The following is a 24,060-nucleotide window of genomic DNA, read 5'->3' as shown; positions in this document are numbered from 1 at the left end:
TGCCTCATATTCAGTTGTTTCTGATTAAATATGTGTTGAAGACTTTTGTGGTCGGTATATATAATACTTTTGACCCCATATAAGTAGTGCCTCCAAGTCTTTAATGCAAAAACAACCGCGCCTAATTCCAAATCATGCGTCGTATAATTTTGTTCGTGAATCTTCAATTGTCTAGACGCATAAGCAATCACCTTCGTTCGTTGCATTAATATACAACCGAGACCTTGCTTTGATGCGTCACAATAAATCACAAAATCATCATTCCCTTCAGGCAATGACAATATAGGTGCCGTAGTTAGCTTTTTCTTCAATAACTGAAACGCTTTCTCTTGTTCATCATTCCATTCAAATTTCTTCCCTTTATGCGTTAATGCAGTCAAGGGTTTTGCTATTCTGGAAAAATCTTGGATGAACCTTCTGTAGTAACCAGCTAGTCCTAAAAACTGGCGTATGTGTTTCGGAGTTTTCGGGGTTTCCCACTTTTCAACAGTTTCTATCTTTGCCGGATCCACCTTAATACCTTCTTTGTTCACTATGTGACCGAGGAATTGAACTTCTTCCAACCAAAATGCACACTTTGAAAACTTAGCGTACAATTCTTCCTTCCTCAATACTTCTAACACCTTTCTCAAATGTTCACCGTGTTCTTGGTCATTCTTTGAGTAAATAAGTATGTCATCAATGAAAACAATGACAAACTTGTCAAGGTATGGTCCACACACTCGGTTCATAAGGTCCATGAACACAGCTGGTGCATTAGTTAAACCAAACGGCATGACCATAAACTCATAATGACCGTAACGTGTTCTGAAAGCAGTCTTTGGAATATCATCTTCTTTCACCCGCATTTGATGATACCCGGAACGTAAGTCAATCTTTGAATAAACAGACGAGCCTTGTAGTTGATCAAATAAGTCGTCGATTCTCAGTAGTGGGTAGCGGTTCTTGATGGTAAGTTTGTTCAACTCTCGGTAGTCGATACACAACCTGAATGTACCATCTTTCTTCTTGACAAACAAAACAGGAGCTCCCCACGGTGATGTGCTTGGTCGAATGAAACCACGCTCTAAAAGTTCTTGTAATTGGCTTTGCAGTTCTTTCATCTCGCTGGGTGCGAGTCTGTAAGGAGCACGAGCTATTGGTGCAGCTCCTGGTACAAGATCTATTTGAAATTCAACGGATCGATGTGGGGGTAATCCCGGTAATTCTTTCAGAAATACATCGGGAAATTCTTTTGCAATGGGAACATCATTGATGCTCTTTTCTTCAGTTTGTACTTTCTCGACGTGTGCTAGAACAGCATAGCAACCTTTTCTTATTAGTTTTTGTGCCTTCAAATTACTAATAAGATGTAGCTTCGTGTTGCCCTTTTCTCCGTACACCATTAAGGGTTTTCCTTTTTCTCGTATAATGCGAATTGCATTTTTGTAACAAACGATCTCTGCTTTCACTTCTTTCAACCAGTCCATACCGATTATCACATCAAAACTCCCTAACTCTACTGGTATCAAATCAATCTTAAATGTTTCGCTAACCAGTTTAATTTCTCGATTCCGACATATATTATCTGCTGAAATTAATTTACCATTTGCTAATTCAAGTAAAAATTTACTATCCAAAGGCGTCAATGGGCAACTTAATTTAGCACAAAAATCTCTACTCATATAGCTTATATCCGCACCCGAATCAAATAAAACGTAAGAAGATTTATTGTCAATAAGAAACGTACCCGTAACAAGCTCTGGGTCTTCCTGTGCCTCTGCCGCATTAATATTGAAAACTCTTCCGCGGCCTTGTCCATTCGTGTTCTCCTGGTTCGGGCAATTTCTAATAATGTGGCCCGGTTTTCCACATTTATAACAAACTACATTGGCATAGCTTGCTCCGACACTACTTGCTCCGCCATTACTCGTTTCGACACCATTTGTTCCTTTCGTTCTATTAACCCCTGGTCCGTAGACCTCACACTTCGCCGCGCTATGACCATTTCTTTTACACTTGTTGCAAAATTTGGTGCAGAACCCCGAGTGATACTTTTCACACCTTTGGCATAGCTGCTTCTGATTGTTGTTGTTGTTGTTGCGGTTATTATTGTTGTTGGAATGATTGTTGTAGTTGCTGTTGTTGTTGTTGTTGTTGTTGTTGTTGTTGTTGTTGTTGGGCCGTTTGTTCTAGTTGCGATTGATGTTGCGATTGTTGGGATAATTGTTGCGATTGCTGTTGTTGTTGTATTGGTGATTCTTATCACCATTTTCCTCCCACTTTCTTTTGACTTGCTTCACATTGGCCTCTTCAGCAGTCTGTTCTTTAATTCTTTCTTCAATCTGGTTCACTAGTTTGTGAGCCATTCTACATGCCTGTTGTATGGAGGCGGGCTCGTGTGAACTTATATCTTCTTGGATTCTTTCCGGTAATCCTTTCACAAATGCGTCGATCTTCTCTTCCTCATCTTCGAATGCTCCCGGACACAATAGGCACAATTCTGTGAATCGTCTTTCATACGTGGTAATATCAAATCCTTGGGTTCGTAACCCTCTAAGTTCTGTCTTGAGCTTATTGACCTCGGTTCTGGGACGGTACTTCTCGTTCATCAAGTGCTTGAATGCTGACCACGGTAGTGCGTACGCATCGTCTTGTCCCACTTGCTCTAGATAGGTATTCCACCATGTTAACGCAGAACCTGTGAAGGTATGCGTAGCGTACTTCACTTTGTCCTCTTCAGTACACTTACTTATGGCAAACACCGATTCGACCTTCTCGGTCCACCGTTTCAATCCGATCGGTCCTTCGGTTCCATCAAATTCCAAAGGTTTGCAGGCAGTGAATTCTTTGTAGGTGCATCCTACACGATTTCCTGTACTGCTAGATCCAAGGTTATTGTTGGTATGTAGCGCAGCCTGTACTGCGGCTATGTTTGAAGCTAGAAAAGTACGAAATTCCTCTTCATTCATATTCACGGTGTGTCGAGTAGTCGGTGCCATTTCCTTCAAAATAGTCAAATGGAACAAGTTAATCATACAGAATATTAAGAGTAGTTAATAGTATTTCGTAGCATAATATGAACTCATTTATAAAAGCTTTTTCTTCATATTAGCGTTTTATAAGTTTAAATTCGGGTAGTACCTACCCGTTAAGTTCATACTTAACAGCTAATATACAATTCAACTACTACAATTCTATATGAAAAACTGATTATAATAATATTTCGAATTCAAACTTTTATACAATATTTTACAAACTTACAATACCGCTTATTTTACATAAAGCATGAAATATAGCACACAATAACTTTGATACAAGATATAGTTGTGAAGATAATTCTAGCTAGTACACAAGTCGTTCAGCAAAGGCAATAAAGACACGTAATTCATACGTCCAGAAACAAGTCATGCATTCTGGTTTTACTAGGACTACTTCCCATCCTTGGTCTTGTGGAACATAACCGTTATGGTCGTTGATAAGACAGCGTGTTGTAACGTCGTCAAAGGGACGAGGGTTACGTAATGTCCAACAGTCCCGTAATAATCTAAAAACCTCATTTCTTACCCCAATTACCGACTCCGTCACTTGTGGAAACGTTTTGTTTAATAGTTGTAGCCCGATGTTCTTGTTCTCACTTTGGTGAGAAGCGAACATTACTAATCCGTAAGCATAACATGCTTCTTTATGTTGCATGTTAGCCGCTTTTTCTAAATCATGAAGTCCAATATTCGGATATATTGAGTCAAAATAATTTCTTAACCCGTTGCGTAAAATAGCATTTGGGTTCCCCGCAATATATGCGTCAAAGTAAACACATCGTAACTTATGGGTTTCCCAATGTGATATCCCCCATCTTTCAAACGAAAGTCTCTTATAAACCAAGACATTCTTGGAACGTTCTTCGAATGTCTTACAAACTGATCTCGCCTTAAATAGTTGTGCTGAGGAATTCTGGCCAACTCTAGACAAGATTTCATCAATCATGTCTCCGGGTAGGTCTCTTAAAATATTGGGTTGTCTATCCATTTTGTGTTTTTTTTTTTTAAACTGTAAAATAGACAAGAGTTAGATTCATAAAAAAATACTTATTTATACAAGCAATTTTTACATATATCATAAAGCATAAGCACACTATATTACATATATTACACCACACGAATACAACTATCTTATTCCGACTCGCTTGTTTCTTCTTCTTCGGTTTTGGTTCGTTTTGCCAAGTTTCTAGGGATATATGATGTTCCCCTAATACGAGCCGTCGTGATCCACATTGGTTTAGAAAAACCTGGTGGTTTAGAGGTTCCCGGGTCATTGTTACAACTTAAGGACTTCGGGGGTTGACGATACATATAAAGTTCATCGGGGTTGGAATTAGATTTCTCTATTTTTATGCCCTTTCCCTTATTATTTTCTTTTGCCTTTTTAAATTCAGTTGGGGTAATTTCTATAACATCATCGGAATTCTCGTCGGAATCCGATTCATCGGAGAATTGGTAATCCTCCCAATATTTTGCTTCCTTGGCGGAAACACCATTGACCATAATTAACCTTGGTCGGTTGGTTGAGGATTTTCTTTTACTTAACCGTTTTATTATTTCCCCCACCGGTTCTATTTCTTCATCTGGTTCCGATTCTTCTTCCGGTTCCGATTCTTCTTCCGGTTCCGACTCTTCTTCCGGTTCCTCTTCGGGAACTTGTGAATCAGTCCACGAATCATTCCAATTTACATTTGACTCTTCATTATTATTAGGTGAGTCAATGGGACTTGTTCTAGAGGTAGACATCTATCACATAATATCAAACGCGTTAAGAGATTAATATATCACATAATATTCACATATTAAAAATATATAGTTTCCAACAAAATTTGTTAAGCAATCATTTTTCAAGTAAATACGGTCGAAGTCCAGACTCACTAATGCATCCTAACAAACTCGATAAGACACACTAATGCAAAATTCTGGTTCTCTAAGACCAACGCTCGGATACCAACTGAAATGTCCCGTTCTTATTGATTAAAAACGTTCCATATTAATTGATTTCGTTGCGAGGTTTTGACCTCTATATGAGACGTTTTTCAAAGACTGCATTCATTTTAAAACAAACCATAACCTTTATTTCATCAATAAAGGTTTAAAAAGCTTTACGTAGATTATCAAATAATGATAATCTAAAATATCCTGTTTACACACGATCATTACATAATGGTTTACAATACAAATATGTTACAACAAAATAAGTTTCTTGAATGCAGTTTTTACACAATATCATACAAGCATGGACTCCAAATCTCGTCCTTATTTAAGTATGCGACAGCGGAAGCTCTTAATAATCACCTGAGAATAAACATGCTTAAAACGTCAACAAAAATGTTGGTGAGTTATAGGTTTAACCTATATATATCAAATCATAATAATAGACCACAAGATTTCATATTTCAATACACATCCCATACATAGAGATAAAAATCATTCATATGGTGAACACCTGGTAACCGACATTAACAAGATGCATATATAAGAATATCCCCATCATTCCGGGACACCCTTCGGATATGATATAAATTTCGAAGTACTAAAGCATCCGGTACTTTGGATGAGGTTTGTTAGGCCCGATAGATCTATCTTTAGGATTCGCGTCAATTAGGGTGTCTGTTCCCTAATTCTTAGATTACCAGACTTAATAAAAAGGGGCATATTCGATTTCGATAATTCAACCATAGAATGTAGTTTCACGTACTTGTGTCTATTTTGTAAATCATTTATAAAACCTGCATGTATTCTCATCCCAAAAATATTAGATTTTAAAAGTGGGACTATAACTCACTTTCACAGATTTTTACTTCGTCGGGAAGTAAGACTTTGCCACTGGTTGATTCACGAACCTATAACAATATATACATATATATCAAAGTATGTTCAAAATATATTTACAACACTTTTAATATATTTTGATGTTTTAAGTTTATTAAGTCAGCTGTCCTCGTTAGTAATCTACAACTAGTTGTCCACAGTTAGATGTACAGAAATAAATCGATAAATATTATCTTGAATCAATCCACGACCCAGTGTATACGTATCTCAGTATTGATCACAACTCAAACTATATATATTTTGGAATCAACCTCAACCCTGTATAGCTAACTCCAACATTCACATATAGAGTGTCTATGGTTGTTCCGAAATATATATAGATGTGTCGACATGATAGGTCGAAACATTGTATACGTGTCTATGGTATCTCAAGATTACATAATATACAATACAAGTTGATTAAGTTATGGTTGGAATAGATTTGTTACCAATTTTCACGTAGCTAAAATGAGAAAAATTATCCAATCTTGTTTTACCCATAACTTCTTCATTTTAAATCCGTTTTGAGTGAATCAAATTGCTATGGTTTCATATTGAACTCTATTTTATGAATATAAACAGAAAAAGTATAGGTTTATAGTCGGAAAAATAAGTTACAAGTCGTTTTTGTAAAGGTAGTCATTTCAGTCGAAAGAACGACGTCTAGATGACCATTTTAGAAAACATACTTCCACTTTGAGTTTAACCATAATTTTTGGATATAGTTTCATGTTCATAATAAAAATCATTTTCTCAGAATAACAACTTTTAAATCAAAGTTTATCATAGTTTTTAATTAACTAACCCAAAACAGCCCACGGTGTTACTACGACGGCGTAAATCCGGTTTTACGGTGTTTTTCGTGTTTTCAGGTTTTAAATCATTAAGTTAGCATATCATATAGATATAGAACATGTGTTTAGTTGATTTTAAAAGTCAAGTTAGAAGGATTAACTTTTGTTTGCGAACAAGTTTAGAATTAACTAAACTATGTTCTAGTGATTACAAGTTTAAACCTTCGAATAAGATAGCTTTATATGTATGAATCGAATGATGTTATGAACATCATTACTACCTTAAGTTCCTTGGATAAACCTACTGGAAAATAGAAAAATGGATCTAGCTTCAATGGATCCTTGGATGGCTCGAAGTTCTTGAAGCAAAATCATGACACGAAAACAAGTTCAAGTAAGATCATCACTTGAAATAAGATTGTTATAGTTATAGAAATTGAACCAAAGTTTGAATATGATTATTACCTTGTATTAGAATGATAACCTACTGTAAGAAACAAAGATTTCTTGAGGTTGGATGATCACCTTACAAGATTGGAAGTGAGCTAGCAAACTTGAAAGTATTCTTGATTTTATGAAACTAGAACTTTTGGAATTTATGAAGAACACTTAGAACTTGAAGATAGAACTTGAGAGAGATCAATTAGATGAAGAAAATTGAAGAATGAAAGTGTTTGTAGGTGTTTTTGGTCATTGGTGTATGGATTAGATATAAAGGATATGTAATTTTGTTTTCATGTAAATAAGTCATGAATGATTACTCATATTTTTGTAATTTTATGAGATATTTCATGCTAGTTGCCAAATGATGGTTCCCACATGTGTTAGGTGACTCACATGGGCTGCTAAGAGCTGATCATTGGAGTGTATATACCAATAGTACATACATCTAAAAGCTGTGTATTGTACGAGTACGAATACGGGTGCATACGAGTAGAATTGTTGATGAAACTGAACGAGGATGTAATTGTAAGCATTTTTGTTAAGTAGAAGTATTTTGATAAGTTTCTTGAAGTCTTTAAAAAGTGTATGAATACATATTAAAACACTACATGTATATACATTTTAACTGAGTCGTTAAGTCATCGTTAGTCGTTACATGTAAATGTTGTTTTGAAACCTTTAGGTTAACGATCTTGTTAAATGTTGTTAACCCAATGTTTATAATATCAAAAGAGATTTTAAATTATTATATTATCATGATATTATGATGTACAAATATCTCTTAATATGATATATATACATTAAATGTCGTTACAACGATAATCGTTACATATATGTCTCGTTTCAAAATCATTAAGTTAGTAGTCTTGTTTTTACATATGTAGTTCATTGTTAATATACTTAATGATATGTTTACTTATCATAATATCATGTTAACTATATATATAACCATATATATGTCATCATATAGTTTTTACAAGTTTTAACATTCGTGAATCACCGGTCAACTTGGGTGGTCAATTGTCAACATGAAACCTATTTCAATTAATTAAGTCTTAACAAGTTTGATTGCTTAACATGTTGGAAACATTTAATCATGTAAATATCAATCTCAATTAATATATATAAACATGGAAAAGTTCGGGTCACTACATTCAGGTCCTATAAATTGATCGATTTCTGATTCACTGAATTCACTTCTCTCAATCTATATCGATATCTCTCTATATTTATATTTAAATTATAATTATTATTATTATTATTATTATTATTATTATTATTATTATTATTATTATTATTATTATTATTATTATTATTATTATTACTATTACTATTATTATTAGTATTAAGATAAGATTAATATTATTATTAATCTTATTATTATTAGTAGTATTAGTATTATTATTATTTATACATAAAATACTACGACGAGGTTCTGCTCGCATGTTTTCAAAATGAGTTTTGCGAGAGGAATAGAGCTAAAGAAATTATGGGTATGGTTCGAGGGTATTGCTCGTGAGTCAAACTAGTGTTTATTATCTCCGTTGCGTCTACGTACTTTCCTACAATATTAAATCACAATATTGATACGTGAGCATTCATATCTTATCTTTTATATAATAACAGTGTATCCATATCTAGTGCTCGAGTATATATGTTTATGCATGCTTGTATGCTTTAATTTTGTCGTTAAACAGTTTATGATGAATCACGAATTTGATACATATGCTACTGATATAAAGTATATAATATGCATGTTTTTGGAAAGCTGGCGAAAAATTATTAACTTTTCATTTAGAAATCGCGTGATTTCGATGAACGGATTAAAAGATATGGTCAACTAAATTATGTTTGACGTTAATTGAATTTGTGTTTGAAACTGTAAATTAATATTTAAACAACTTGTCTATGAGATTGATAAATTGGATTTTTAGATATTACTAATCGAGTAAATGAATTTCTATATAAGGCACGTCTCGTTTTGTTGAACAATTGTCAAAGTTGACTGTCTTATCAGGTTTTAAAACTTTATAAACACTATAGTCTGATTTTACAAGTATTGGAAAACTATGTGAAATAATAAAATATTTTCGATTGCCATGATAATTCAAATATAGCTCCTAAAATAAATAATATTATGAGTTTGATAAACTATAAATTCATTCAATTATCAAAACTTATACTATGTTAATACAATAAACATGTATAGATTTAAAGATCATATTGGGTCAGATTGACTTTTGAGATGACTTTTGTTAACTTTTGTATGTCGATCTCGAGCATTAGAATTGTGATACACTATGACCCGACCTAGATTGTTAGACATGTATTGATCAACATATGTTCTCTAGGTTGAGATCTACGGTTATTTTACATTCTGAGTTTCGTTCACATTTCGGTGAATGACCTTATGTGCTGCTAAGGTGAGTTTCATTTGCTCCCTTTTTAATTGCCTTTGCAATTTATATTTTTGGACTGAGAATACATGCACTTTATTTTAAACGCAATGGATACAAGTACATACTAAATTCTACACCGAGTTTCAACCAAAAATCCCTTAGCTTTGGTAACTAGTAACTGCCGGTTATAAGAACTGGTAGACGCGAGTTGTTATATATGGATCCATAGGGCTTGACATCCCCATCTGTTCTAGGTATAGAAACCCTAGCCCGAACTATAAAACAGACGTATGCTATTTGAGTTTAGTACACGTTGGATTGCGTGTATTGTACATGTTGGTTGCATGTATGTTAAAACAGGGGTACTTATTATATATACATTAAAGTTTAGTTACCAGGGTGCTCAATCTTGTAGAATATTTTGATAAACGTTTCTGGATGAAACAACTGAAATCTTGTGATCCACCTTTATATACAGATTATGCACAACATTAAAACTATGAACTCACCAACCATTGTGTTGACACTTTTAAGCATGTTTATTCTCTGGTTCCTAGAAGTCTTTCGCTGTTTGCTTATACGTTATACAAGCTATGTGCATGGAGTCATACATGCTTTATTCGAGAAAACTTTGCATTCACAAAATCATCACCATGTATCTTATTTGACTGTACTGTCAACGGATGTATTGTTAAAAACTATTATATACGGTGATTGTCTATACGTAGAAATCATCAGATGTCAAAAGCCTTAGATTTATATATTCATTTATGGTGTGCCTTTTCAAAAGAATGCAATGTTTACAAAACGTATCATATAGAGGTCAAAACCTCACTATGAAATCAATGAATGATGTATTCGTCCAAATGGATTTGGACGGGTCATCACAAAAAGTATCCTCACCTCTTCCTGACTCCACCATCTACCTCAGCTTAAATTTCGGGAAAAAATTTTCTTTAACAGGTGGGTAATGTAACGACCCGACTTTTTCGACTTTTAATTTTATTTATTACTTTTACGAAAATGCGTATTTGTGTGTACTGAGTTAGATTAACTGCTGGGATCATTAATTATGTTAATTACTTTCGTTAATGCCTTACAACGTATTTTTAAGTACTTAGTTACTTAACATAATCCTTGAATACATTTACGAACGTTAGTGCCACTTATTGTTTAAAACGAGCTACGTACTTACTGCACGATAAACTTTTGTCATAATTGGAATATTATGACTATGTAAACATAATTGTTATATATTTATGACAATTACTTAGCTTTATGATTCCTTAATTATGCTTAGTGTTTACTAATGCTTACTAGTTAGTTTTAATGGACTTAACACCTTAATGGACCTAGCTTATTAAAGGCCCAACCTACTTAACTTAATGGGCTCACTTAATGGACTATTTAGTAGACTAGTTAGCCCATGAAATATAAGACAAAATCCATTAGTAAATAAGACAAGTATTAAGCATGCTTGGTACTAATACTTACACATTTTAACCTTACACCCCATGCCACCCAACATGTACCCACACCACCATGTACTACCACCCATGCCAAGCAAAGGGTCCCCTCCCCTTGCTCCCTTAACCATCGGCCACCAACACCACCTCACCACCACTTTATTTTTTTAAAAACTTCACTTCACTCTCTCATTTCATTTCACAAAAACACACACTCTTTTTCTCTCAAGTTTCTCTCTAACTTTTCTTGAAGAACTTGAAGGTTTAAACTCTTTTTCTTTCTTCTTTTTGCTCCTAAAACCGTAATCATCATCATCTTTTTATTATTTTTGGATTTTGGTTCTTCCAACTTAAATCCTTATGTTATCTTGCATTCTATAATTACTTGTATGATAAAGAAGCAAGAACAAGGATCAAAGCTTTATAGCAAAGCTTTTGGTTCTACATGAAACTTGTGATAATCAAAGGATCAAATACTTTAAGATCCTCTTTAAGTTCAAGTATTGGAACTTTAAAGTTCATTTTATGAAGATTCAAGCTTGTAACTTGACATCTCATTATATAAAGGATCCAACCTTGAACTTGTTTAGTTTTAATTTTAAATTTATCATTTATGTTTGAGAAATTCGATTTATGTAAGCTCCTTGGTCAAAGATTTACTTGTTAACTTTGATCTCATAAATCTTGTAACCAAAGTCTAACTTTGAAGGTTCAAGAACAAGAAAGTTTAAGCTTCCTAGCTTATAACTTTCACTCATTTAAAGTTGACCTAAGTTAAGTAACTTATGGTCCTCTAGCTTGTCAAAACAAGAATTCATTAACTTGTGTTCACTTTACTTTACAAGATCTAAGTTTTGTAACTCATGGTTGTGTAAAAGTTGAAAGTCTAAGTATTATGACTTAGGGTTTCACCAAGAACATGAGATCTAGACTTTCTAGTCTAAGGTCTTTAATACTTAGCTAAGATCTAAGTTCTATAGCTTAAGGTCTTTCTTATTTAGTTGGATTTAAAGTTTATAGCTTAATAGGACTTGTATTTGTGTTGGAACTAAGAAATTGATGTAACTTTAGTTCATCACCTTGCTCAAACTCTCACAAGAGTTGTATTTTATTTCTTAGTCCTAACTTTGTGTGTTGACGGTTAAACCTTGGTTAAAGTAATGCTAAAACATCAAGAGTTTTATACTTGAGGCTCATACGCATCAAGGATGAGAACAATGATGAGCATCAAACACCAAGAAACCCACCAGAGCGCTTACTTTCTGTTTTTCAGGGTCTGACCAGGCTCCTGGGCTTCTGGAAAAGTTGATTTCCAGATATTTCGATTCGAGTAGATGACTTTTCGTTTAAGACTCGTCTTAATCCGATTTACGTTTTAGGATTTGTAGCCTTCCGAAAGTTACTACGCCTTTGTAACGTTGTGCTGAAAAAATTCTGACATACTCGCACTTAAACCATCACCATGGTCAAAGAAGACGAGTTAGGTTCTGAAAATTGGTCAGCGCTTAGAGGACTCACATACGGAGCCTTGGCCACTGGTCTCACATCATTTCAGTTTGTATAGAGGTCGTAGCAGCTGAACGAAGTCAGCCTTTGTTTCGATCTCTATTCTTGATTGAAAACTTACTTTACTTTTTACGTATGATGTTGATGATGATGACACTTAAGACTTAACTTACGTACATTTAAACCCTTTTGGGACAACTTACTGACTTAGTAACTTTTAACTTAGGCTGAGGACCTTTCGGACCGAATTACTTGCTTACTTATCTCGTATCGACTTTTACCGCACTTTCACTGTGAGTTATAGCTCCTTTTTTACCTAACTATTTTTGGGACTGAGAATACATGCGCTTTTTATGTTTTACTTACTAGGCACGAGTACTTAAACTTTATATATGTGTGGCAGATATAACGGCATAAAATTTCCCCTTAGCTCGGTAACGTTTAGTCATTGGTTTTTGAACCGATGAACGCGAATCTTAGATATGGATCCATAGGGTTTGACATCCCCACTCGGGCTAGTCGCGCTAGCATTTAACGGGTGTTTAATACTTCGTAAACTTATGCACTCGCCAAATGTACTTTTAGGGGGTGATATATACGTTAAGTTAGTTACCAAGTGCCCACGGTTAAGCATATACTTTTCATACTGTTTTGAATACGAAATCTCGTGGCCTACGTTACATTATTGTTACAATCAAACTATAGCTCACCAACATTCGTGTTGACTTTTTAAGCATGTTATTTCTCAGGTGCTTAGACGTATGTTGGTTTCGCTGTATTAGACTCTCGGTGTTAGACTTTCGCTGCATTGCTTAGAGATGTCTCAGTTACGAAACTTTTACTTTGCATTCATAACTTATGCTATATTTGAACAGTGGCTTTGTAATGACCTTCGTGTCACGTACTTATATTAATGCTTTCTATTCGTAGAAGCACGCTATCTTCTGTAAAACATTATCTTTCCATGAATGCAAACTTGTTTTAAAACAGCATATAGTGTTATAACCTTGTAATGGACCTGTTGTTGATGATCCGTACAGGTTAATTTTGTACGGGGCATCACAACGTGGTTCACCATGATTTAAGATAACATAGTGTCGGGATGATTATGAGACACCCCTTGGATAGCTATACCTTGGTGTGAACACTAGATTCCCTAATAAGCGGTTTCCCGATTAGCATGTCACGAGGAACTAGGGCTTTGAAGATTCTGATCGGATGGAAAATGCTCAACTCCCGACGCTTTATCCGGTTTATGGATATAAGCAGCCCATCTTGGATGCAATGCATACCTTGGGCACATGAATAAAGTAGCATAGCCATATACATATAATATCCAACCTTTCTTAATACCTTAGTGTATCACCCAAGTAAGTGGTTATGATTGTGTTTCGAATTCCTTTCTGTCAATGGTTTTGTAAAATCAAAGGGTTTGTAGACAAATTAGAACCTCTGATGGTTCTCCGTCATCCTTAAAGATTTATAAGCATAGTTTGTATTGTAGTGCGTTAATTTCCCTTTTATAATTTAAACCAGTCCTTAAATCTACCCAATAAATTCCTTAGTTATCCACCATGTACTAGACTTATAGTGGTTCCATAGCTTCTAACCTTGACCATGCTCAAGTGGTCCTATAGTACATCAACACTGTACTCTACTGTTGCAACAATATTTCCTCGAGTCTTATACTCTTGATCAATGTCTTGATCTGGTCATATGGTAATTCCCCATGTACTTTATAGTATTTTCGATGGGTTCATACATTGACCAATGTATAAACCAGATAATTAATTACCTTTATAATGTCGACTTTATAAAAGGTTTTAATCACGTTTATTGGTGGAAGGACGATAATAACGAGGTTTAATATCATAGACAGAAAACGAATACGAAACGATAACCATCCTTAACTAACATTATTAAATCATGGCAAACAATCAAGCAATTACTCACACATCATGGCAATAAGCATTTCTAATATTAATAAATCACAACATCAAACAAGAATATTATAATAAATTAATAAAAGAAAAGATAGATATTACCGAATAATATCGTTAACACTTGTATTTCTTCATAATATCCATAGCGTTACATTGCTTGATAGCTTCTACTACTAACTACATACTAATCTCCTATTGATCACTAGAGAGTGACAATAGAGAGATAATTACATTTCCTAATCTCTGTACTTTTCTCTCTCTAGAATCTAGAAAGAGAAAGTAGAGAGAGAGCTAATCTCCTATAGATCACTAGAGGCCGTTTGGCAAGCTGTTTGGTCTGCCCTGGTTTGCTGAATTCATTGGATCCTAACTTGATTTCTGGTCTTTCACCGTTTTCGCTCTAGAATCTTCGTTTTAGCTCCGATTCTGGCGATTCTTGTGCCCACGCGTTCGTAATTAAATATCCTAAAACATGAGATTAAGTAAATAAAATTTTTCAAAAATTATAAAATAAGTTATTTAAACGCGAGTTAATCGTCTTAACCGGTTTTGCTCGTTTTTCCTCGTTTTTCATCCGTTTTAAGTGATTCTTGAAACATAGCATTCGTAATGACATAACCTACCAAATGAAGCAAATAAATTCTTATTTGAATGATAAAGTCAATTACTTGATCATAAACGGGGCTAATATCGGGGGTAAAAATGTGACTTTTTAGCCGATATCAACTATATATATATATATATATATATATATATATATATATATATATATATATATATATATATATATATATATATATATATATATATATATATATATATATATATATATATATATAGTCAAAAGTTCAAACGAGAACCACAAAAAGGGCGAGAACTACGAGAACTTATAATTTACGAACATTTTAACATGCGAGTAGATTCGATCACCCATAAATGTTGATGGAGAGTAAGAATGAACATCAAATAGTTTGAAAAAAACTTATATTTTACATATATAATTAAATATTTAGTTTTCCGTTCACAAGTGCATATTTGTTTGTGTAACATATGAACACTTCATATAATTAACAATTTAACATGTAATTAGTGGTAATGAACATATGTTTGTTAGTGATATGCGCATTAATTAACATTTGCATGTAATTTGTTGCATTTAAATGCATAAAAACTATGAAATTAAAAAGTTCTCGCAGTTCTCGCCCTTTTTATGGTTTTCGTTTGAACTTGCCCATATATATATATATATATATATATATAGTGGTAGGATCAAGAGGGAAGTAACCATTCGGGGGGAAACGGGGGGAAGCAAAAACTTTTTTTTTCATTTTTTGAAAAAACTTTGTTCACGAACATTATAGATGAGATGAAAATATGAACATTTAGTAGAGACACTTTATGATAAATGTTTTTATTTTGGCGGGAAAACGCTCGAAGAAGTAATATATAACAATTATCGTGTTATTCGAGCGTATTTTGAGGTTTTAGCTATTGGGGTTTAGATATTAGGGTTTAGATATTAGGATTTATAGGGTTTAGATATTAGGGTTTAGAAATTTAGGGTTTAGGGTTTAGATTTAGGGTTTAGATTTAGGATTTAGATTGAGTTTTTAACACGAACGGTTTAGAGTTTAGGGTTTAGGGTTTAGGGTTTGGTGTTTTGGGTTTATGGAATAAACCCAAAACACCAAACCCTAAACCCTAAACTCTAAATCGGGCTAAATTTTACTTTACAAAACATGAAGAAAAAAAACGTTCATATTCTTGACGAACAATATTATCTTGAATGTTATTTTTGTCGATCGTTTTTCCGCCTAAATAATAACATTCATCACGAAGTGTCTCTTCTAAATGTTCATATTTTCGTGTGATCTTGATGCCGGAAAAAAAAATCAAAAAAAACGAAAATTTTTTTTTGCTTCCCCCCGCTTCCCCCCGATTGGTTACTTCCCCATTGATCCTGCCCCTATATATATATATATATATATATATATATATATATATATATATATATATATATATATATATATATATATATATATATATGGAAAGGATTCAGAGCTAAGCAACATTTTTGGGATAAGGAGATAAGTGATTTTGTGATATTTATATCTTTAGTTCTACAGCTTTGATTTAAAAAAAATTGATGGTATCTATTTTCATTGTGTACATTCAGAAAAAAATAATTTTTTTTTTTTGAAAAAAAGCTCGTTAACATACATCTGTTGCATGTTAGCTGCTGTTCATGCACCAGATGTATGTTAACAAAAAAAGAGAGAGAAAATGACTTTTGATTAATGAAAAATGGTGTTTAGGGTTTAGTAATTAGGGTTTAGACATTAGGGTTTAGAAATTAGGGTTTGAGGTTTAGAATGAGTTTTTAATACGAACAATTTAGAGTTTAGGGTTTAGGGGTTAGGGTTTAGAGTTTATGTTAAGCTGCGGTCAAAATTAAAAAAAAAAAAAAAAAAAAAAAAAAAATTTTCAGAATCTACACAATGAATGCTATTCTCAAAATTTTTTATTATTTTTGAATTAAAGCTCTAGAACTAAAGATATAAAAAAACAAAATCACTTATCCCTATCTCAAAATTAGTGCTTATCCCTTAACTTTTTCATATATATATATATATATATATATATATATATATATATATATATATATATATATATATATATATATATATATATATATATATATATATATATATATATATATATATATATATATATATATATATATAGGGGCAGGATCAATGGGGAAGTAACCAATCGGGGGGAAGCGGGGGGAAGCAAATTTTTTTTTTTTCGGTTTTTTTGAATTTTTTTTTTCCGGCATCAAGATCACACGAAAATATGAACATTTAGAAGAGACACTTCGTGATGAATGTTATTATTTAGGCGGGAAAACGATCGACAAAAATAACATTCAAGATAATATTGTTCGTGAAGAATATGAACGTTTTTTTTTTCTTCATGTTTTGTGAAGTAAAATTTAGCCCAATTTAGAGTTTAGGGTTTAGGGTTTAGGGTTTGGTGTTTTGGGTTTATTCCATAAACCCAAAACACCAAACCCTAAACCCTAAACTCTAAACCGTTCGTGTTAAAAACTCAATCTAAATCCTAAATCTAAACCCTAAATCTAAACCATAAACCCTAAATTTCTAAACCCTAATATCTAAACCCTATAAACCCTAATATCTAAACCCTAATATCTAAACCCCAATAGCTAAAACCTCAAAATACGCTCGAAAAACACGATAATTGTTATATATTACTTCTTCGAGCGTTTTTTCGCCAAAATAAAAACATTTATCACAAAGTGTCTCTACTAAATGTTCATATTTTCATCTCATCTATAATGTTCGTGAACAAAGTTTTTTCAAAAAACGAAAAAAAAAAGTTTTTGCTTCCCCCCGCTTCCCCCGAATGGTTACTTCACTCTTGATCCTACCACTATATATATATATATATATATATATATATATATATATATATATATATATATATATATATATATATATATATATTCTACTCTAATATTTGGCTAAAAGTGTGATGTCATAAAAAAGTCTTCCCCTTGTTTAAAAAAAAATTAAAAAAAAAAAGGAGTGGCCATGATGCTGATGTTATAAAGAGTTTTATTTTACAATTTTATTTAATCATTTGAGAAATTTAATAAAAATAAATAAATAAGATACAGAAATAAAAAACAAATATTAAGATACGGATAAAACATCACACGCGTGCATGCTTGCCTGACAAAAAAAAATCACTGGCTTGTTTATCTTCTTCCATACACTTTCTTCTCCCAAAAAATCTCCCAAATCACTCGAGCTTTACCAAACTTTAGGGGTTTTTTTTCTTCACATCAGAAGCTTTAGGGTTTGCAGCACATATCGATTGAGGTCAGTTCGTTGTTTTTTTTTCAGATCCGGATTACATAAATCGATTGAGGTCAGTTCGTTGTTTTTTTTTTTCAGATCCGTTTTACTATTATTTTTTTTTTAATATGCTGTCACATTGAACATCAATTTCTAACACATTTATGTTTTAATCCTCATATAATTAGTAATCAAAATTTTTATAACTACTGTTTAGGATGATGAGAGCTTAATGACATGTAAAGAACAATTTCTAGGATCTGTGGATATTAATGCTGTTGCAGGTACATTTTCAGTAATAATTTTCAAATACACTTCAATGTAACGAGACGTTAATGCAAGATCTTTATAATGTTAATTGATGTTTTGTTATATTAATTGTTACAGAAGCATTAGATCCGGAAGTCAAGATCTTTATCTCCTGATAGACAAGATTTGGTTCTTCCGATTCCTGATAGCAAAAAGATCAAAGGGACGTGGTTTACGCTAAAAGAAGGAAGTCGTCACAACATCAAATTTACTTTTCAAGTTTGTAACAACATTATGTCCGGTCTCAAATACAACAACACAGTCTGGAAAACTGGTATTAAAGGTATGATATATATATATATATATATATATATATATATATATATATATATATATATATATATATATATATATATATATATATATACATCTCGCTAATCAAATAAAAAATATGTATGTTTAATGCATACACATAAATACACCAATAAGTGATATACTGATATACATTATTTTTATTATAGTTGACAAAATGAAAGAAATGATTGGCACTTTTAGTCCTCAACAAGAGGTTTATACCCATGAATTGCCAGAAGAAACTACCCCATCTGGGATACTTGCTAGAGGATCATATTCAGCCAGAACTAAGGTTAGTTTCTGACTATGAACTTTAAGTGTTCTCATATAATTTAGCACGGTTAGTGTTTTTTAAGAATACTTTGATAAAATCCCGTTTGGTTATCTCCATCTTTTGCAGTTTGTTGATGATGATCACAAGTGTTACTTGGAGTTGAACTACACCTTTGATATCAGGAAAGACTGGCAATCATCTTGAATCAAGCGAATTTCAATTTTTAGCCACGTTTGGTCAACAAGAATCTTGATTTATATGGTAAGTTACTCTTTGTTCCAACATTAGGTTTTTTAACAGATTTATGCGTTTCGTACTGTTGTGTTATATGAGGGATGCCATCTTTGTTAGAAAGTTGTATTTATTGGCAATATGATTTTGGTAATTTCTAATCGTTTATGAGTTTCTAACCTTATAAAAGTTTTTGATGTAGGTATGCAATTGTCAATTAATTAAATAGTTATTCAAGTGCATCGAAGGTGTTCGATGAAATGTCCGCAAGAAAAATAGTTACATTTGAAACGGAAACGTTGACATGAACTAATCAAGTTTGATGTTGCATATTTTTTGTACTTTAGGTAAGTGACTATGAGAAAGAAATGTAGATCATGAAGTACACACCAAGGAGGAGTAATTGACCACCTGAAGAAGAAACTTCAAATCTCTTAGAAACATGCCTACTGTTAAATAGTGTTTCTCTCATCATTTCTAAACATCGGTATCAAGGAATTTAGATCAGTGTCCACAATGTATGCATCAAATTTGTAAATAGCATATGTGTGTATTAAATAAGTTATATGACTAGGAGATACAATGGTCTGATTGCATTTCAAGTGGTCTTTTCTATGTATTTTGTCATGTTACTTATTTTGTTGTAGGTGGCATGATGCTGCAACATATGATGTAAACACTAAGACCAGTGGTCACAATGGTTCAATCAGGATCGAAGAGGAGTAAAGTCATGGTTCTAATAATGGATTAAAAATTACTATTGATTCATGTGGTAATATTTTGTTTCCCTTTATTCAAATACAAGTTCAAGTTAATCAATATATTAGAGATATATCGATGCAATGAACATGGATTAAGCTATATGATTACTAATATGCTATTTCTAGGGTTTGGATTCAACACCACAACCATCGCACACCGCCATCGCCACCATCGCCACCTCCCAGGTTCTTTTTCTTTTACATATATCAATCGATCAATCTTTTTTATTTATGCTTTTATTAGAAATGGTTTTTTTTCTAGGGTTTGGATTCAGCACCACCATCATCGGTTCAAAAAGGAAGCTAGAACGATGACGTCGTCAAATTCGGTGAACAACTTTATAACGAATTTTAGGTTATAAATTTTTAGTTTTACAGTAATCTAATAAATTTTTACGAATAAGTTTTGACCACTATCTGTACAATTATGCTTAAATGGAATGGAAGAAACATTAAAATGCTTAAATGGAATGATTGTGCTCTGTATGTTGATTTCAGATTCATCGTGGTTAGCCATGGAAGAAACATTATTTCCAAATAAGAATAAAGTGACTGATTTGAAAGCAATTAATAAAGTTGGGTTTGGCTTTAATCTCAAGTATTTTGTTTCTTAGAATATTTTTAACACTAATTGGATAAAGTCTTAGAGTTGGATTGGATTCAGGTTTAGCAAGTTAGATGGTGATTTGATGCATGTTTGGCAAGTTTAATGGTGATTATGCAAGAGCATGAATATGACAACTTCTATGGAGAAATATATAATATTAGGCTATGTTGAATTTTAGTACTATTTTGGTTATGCAGGGAGGATGATGGTGTAGTCGAAGAAGATGATTCAAAAAGGCTTGATGGTAAAACTAAAGGAAGTAGAACAGAATATTTTTGCTATTCGATTACACATTCAAGTAAGAAAACATTCTTTATGCTTACAATTTCAGTTTATACTTACTTTTTCATGTGGTTTAATTATATAGAAGAACAAAACTCATACCCATAATGGACAGTGCCATCGAAATGATTTCAATCAATGATCTTATATTTAGTTAGTAAGCATAGTTAATCTTAATCCAAGAACAGATCACTTTCGGTCCGCATATGCTTAAAAGTCTCACTCTTATAAGTTTTTCATGTATTTTTTTATATATGCAGAGATATTTTTGCTAATTGTGGTCCTGGTGTTGTTTATCTGCTCATGGTATTGAAGGCTTGAATGAGATAATGAGTAAGTTTTGCTGCTGCACACCATATGCTCAAAGAAATGACGAGGATGCATTTGATCTATGTTAAGACAATGAATCAAAGAAACAAGAATTTGTATTAGTATATCTAATATACACAGGTACAATCTAGATCAATTAAGTTTTTATACATAAAAATTTGGTGATTCGATGCTATTTATTGAAACTTTATGATTTGTAGATACATTTGTTGTTTTTCAACAGCTATTAAACTTATATTTCCTATTGTGCATTTTAGGATTTCACTTTCAAATTACACTATTTTTTATTTATATGATTTGTGCAGGGTTTATATAAACAAGCACTACATATTTGGAAGTAAAAAAATTTGCAGGTTCATAATAATGTTGCAATAGTTTATACACACATCTATAATTATTGTTATTAATGATAACATTTAGTGATGAATGATTGTATGTTATGTGAAATATAATTTTGGGTCAAAACTTTGATATTGGTTGAGTAGTAATGTAAGCCTTAAATATATTCTATTAATGGCTATGGTTATAAGAAGAATAATGTCATTACTTCACTTATACTCTTTTTTTATTTTAATCTAATCTCATTTTTTAGTTTTGTTTATGCAATTATAATCCATGTTTGTTATTTGCAGAAAAAGGGAACATATTTTTTGAGCCAATTTCTGCAATTATAATCCATGTTTTGTAGGAATGGTTTACGCCCCCAATTGATTCTTTACGAAACTCATTTCAGGAGTCACTGGAATCAAGCTTGTGAATTGACGGGTGATTTAATGAGTTTATTGGTGTGTACGGGTAAAATTTAAGTAACACTTTTTTTTGGAATTACCTTTGGCTTTTCAAAGAGTTATGTACAGTTAAAATTTGGCTTTGATTCATGAATAATTTTGGCTTGAGTTTTGGATGCAGATGATTTGAGGGCTACCTTTGATTTCGGTTTTGAAAGAAAAGTTATGTTACATTTTTTCTTTTTTATTCTATAATTTGTGTATGCATATGTGAGGCTGTATTTATATACGCAAAAATGTTCGATCACATGTTTGAATGAAATTATAGTCTTTTATTTCTATCATCTTTCTACAAAACCTGTGATTTCACCTTAATATTTTTGTACCAACATAACAATCTATCACAATCGTTTTTAACCAAACCCGTGAATTCACGGGTCACTTCACTAGTGTGTGTGTATATATATATATATATATATATATATATATATATATATATATATATATATGTGCATGATCCATGGATAAGCTTAAAAGGAGTACAAACGGGATAAGCAAAATAAAAATCAAAAATTTTTGAATTTTTTTTTACATTCATAAATCTGCATTAAAATGCACCTCGAATCAATTTTTTTCATAAAAAAAAAAGTTCAAAATCTTTCAAAAATCGATGATGAATGGTAAAATTAACCATTCATCGGGTTAATTTATCATTCATCTTGTTTACGATGAATGATAAAATTAATCAATGTTAAAAAAAAAACCAGATGAATGGTTAAATTAACCATTCATCTGTTTTTTTATCATTCATTATAAACAGATGAATGGTTAAATTAACCATTCATCTGCTTTTTTTTAGCATTGATTAATTTTATCATTTATCGCGAACAAAATGAATGATAAATTAACCAGATGAATGGTTAATTTTACCATTCATCATCAATTTTTACCATTCATCATCGATGTTTACCATTCATCATCGATTTTCGAACGATTTTGTTAAAAAACTTTTTAAAATTTTTTCGTTTTCTTCTATTTGCATATTAAAGGATCGTTTTTTAAAAAAAAAAAATTTGAAATTTTACTTATCCCGTTTGTACCCCATTTAGTGCTTATCCATGTATTGGTCCAATATATATATATATATATATATATATATATATATATATATATATATATATATATATATATATATATATATATATATATATATATATATATATATATGATGTATAAATTTTTTAACTATAATTTTTAGGACAGTTCTAAGGTGCATAAAAGATTTATACATAAAAGTTTACGTTTGACGTTAACAGAGCTATGGAACCAATCCGAGCATGCCACATCACATCCAAGCTTTTATCCAAAGCTTCTCACCTTGATTATATGTATAATGTGGTTATTGACTTGAACAAAATTTTTAACCACCTTAACAACGGTTCTAGTGGCTCTTGTTAAAAATCCATATATTATATTTATATTTATATTTATATTTATATATCACATAAAAGAAAAAATAAAAAAGGTTAAGAAAAAAAAAGTAGTCGCAGATTAGAAATGGGCCTATGTGAAGGGTAGTAATCAAAATAGGCTTAAATCAAGCCAACAAGTTTATCCGAATAATTCCATGATTAGTGGGCCGCCAACACCCTACTTAATTTCATGCAATGAAGCTCTTTATCTGTTTTACATAATGAAATTAATATTAATTTAATACTTATACACTAAAAGTGGTTGCGGTTTCCGTCGTTTCAGTTATATCGAATTATCGTTTTGAGTTTGTATTCACATTACAAACGGTCTCTCAACTTCGGCTATATTTACACAACGGCCCATGAAGTTTACACTTTTTCAGGGGTAAAAAGTGTAAATATATAATTTTATTAAAATAAAATAAAATAATTCCACCCGAATTTATAACAGGCCCTATCTTCTCGCTCGGTGCGAGTTAAATTTTTCCTAGACCACCGTCCA

At 32.2% G+C, this 24,060-nt stretch overlaps 1 pseudogene; it reads left to right on the top strand.

The window, feature by feature from the left end:
- The first annotated feature begins 18,157 nt into the window (after window positions 1–18,157).
- On the top strand, window positions 18,158–21,523 carry LOC139902560 (rho GDP-dissociation inhibitor 1-like; annotated as a pseudogene).
- Window positions 21,524–24,060: the final 2,537 nt, after the last annotated feature.

This window comes from Rutidosis leptorrhynchoides, chromosome 3, assembly GCF_046630445.1.
Source record: "Rutidosis leptorrhynchoides isolate AG116_Rl617_1_P2 chromosome 3, CSIRO_AGI_Rlap_v1, whole genome shotgun sequence".
In the NCBI taxonomy this organism is placed as follows: domain Eukaryota; kingdom Viridiplantae; phylum Streptophyta; class Magnoliopsida; order Asterales; family Asteraceae; genus Rutidosis; species Rutidosis leptorrhynchoides.
Note: the sequence above shows the minus strand (reverse complement) of the source record. Positions and strands in the feature narration are given on the sequence as shown.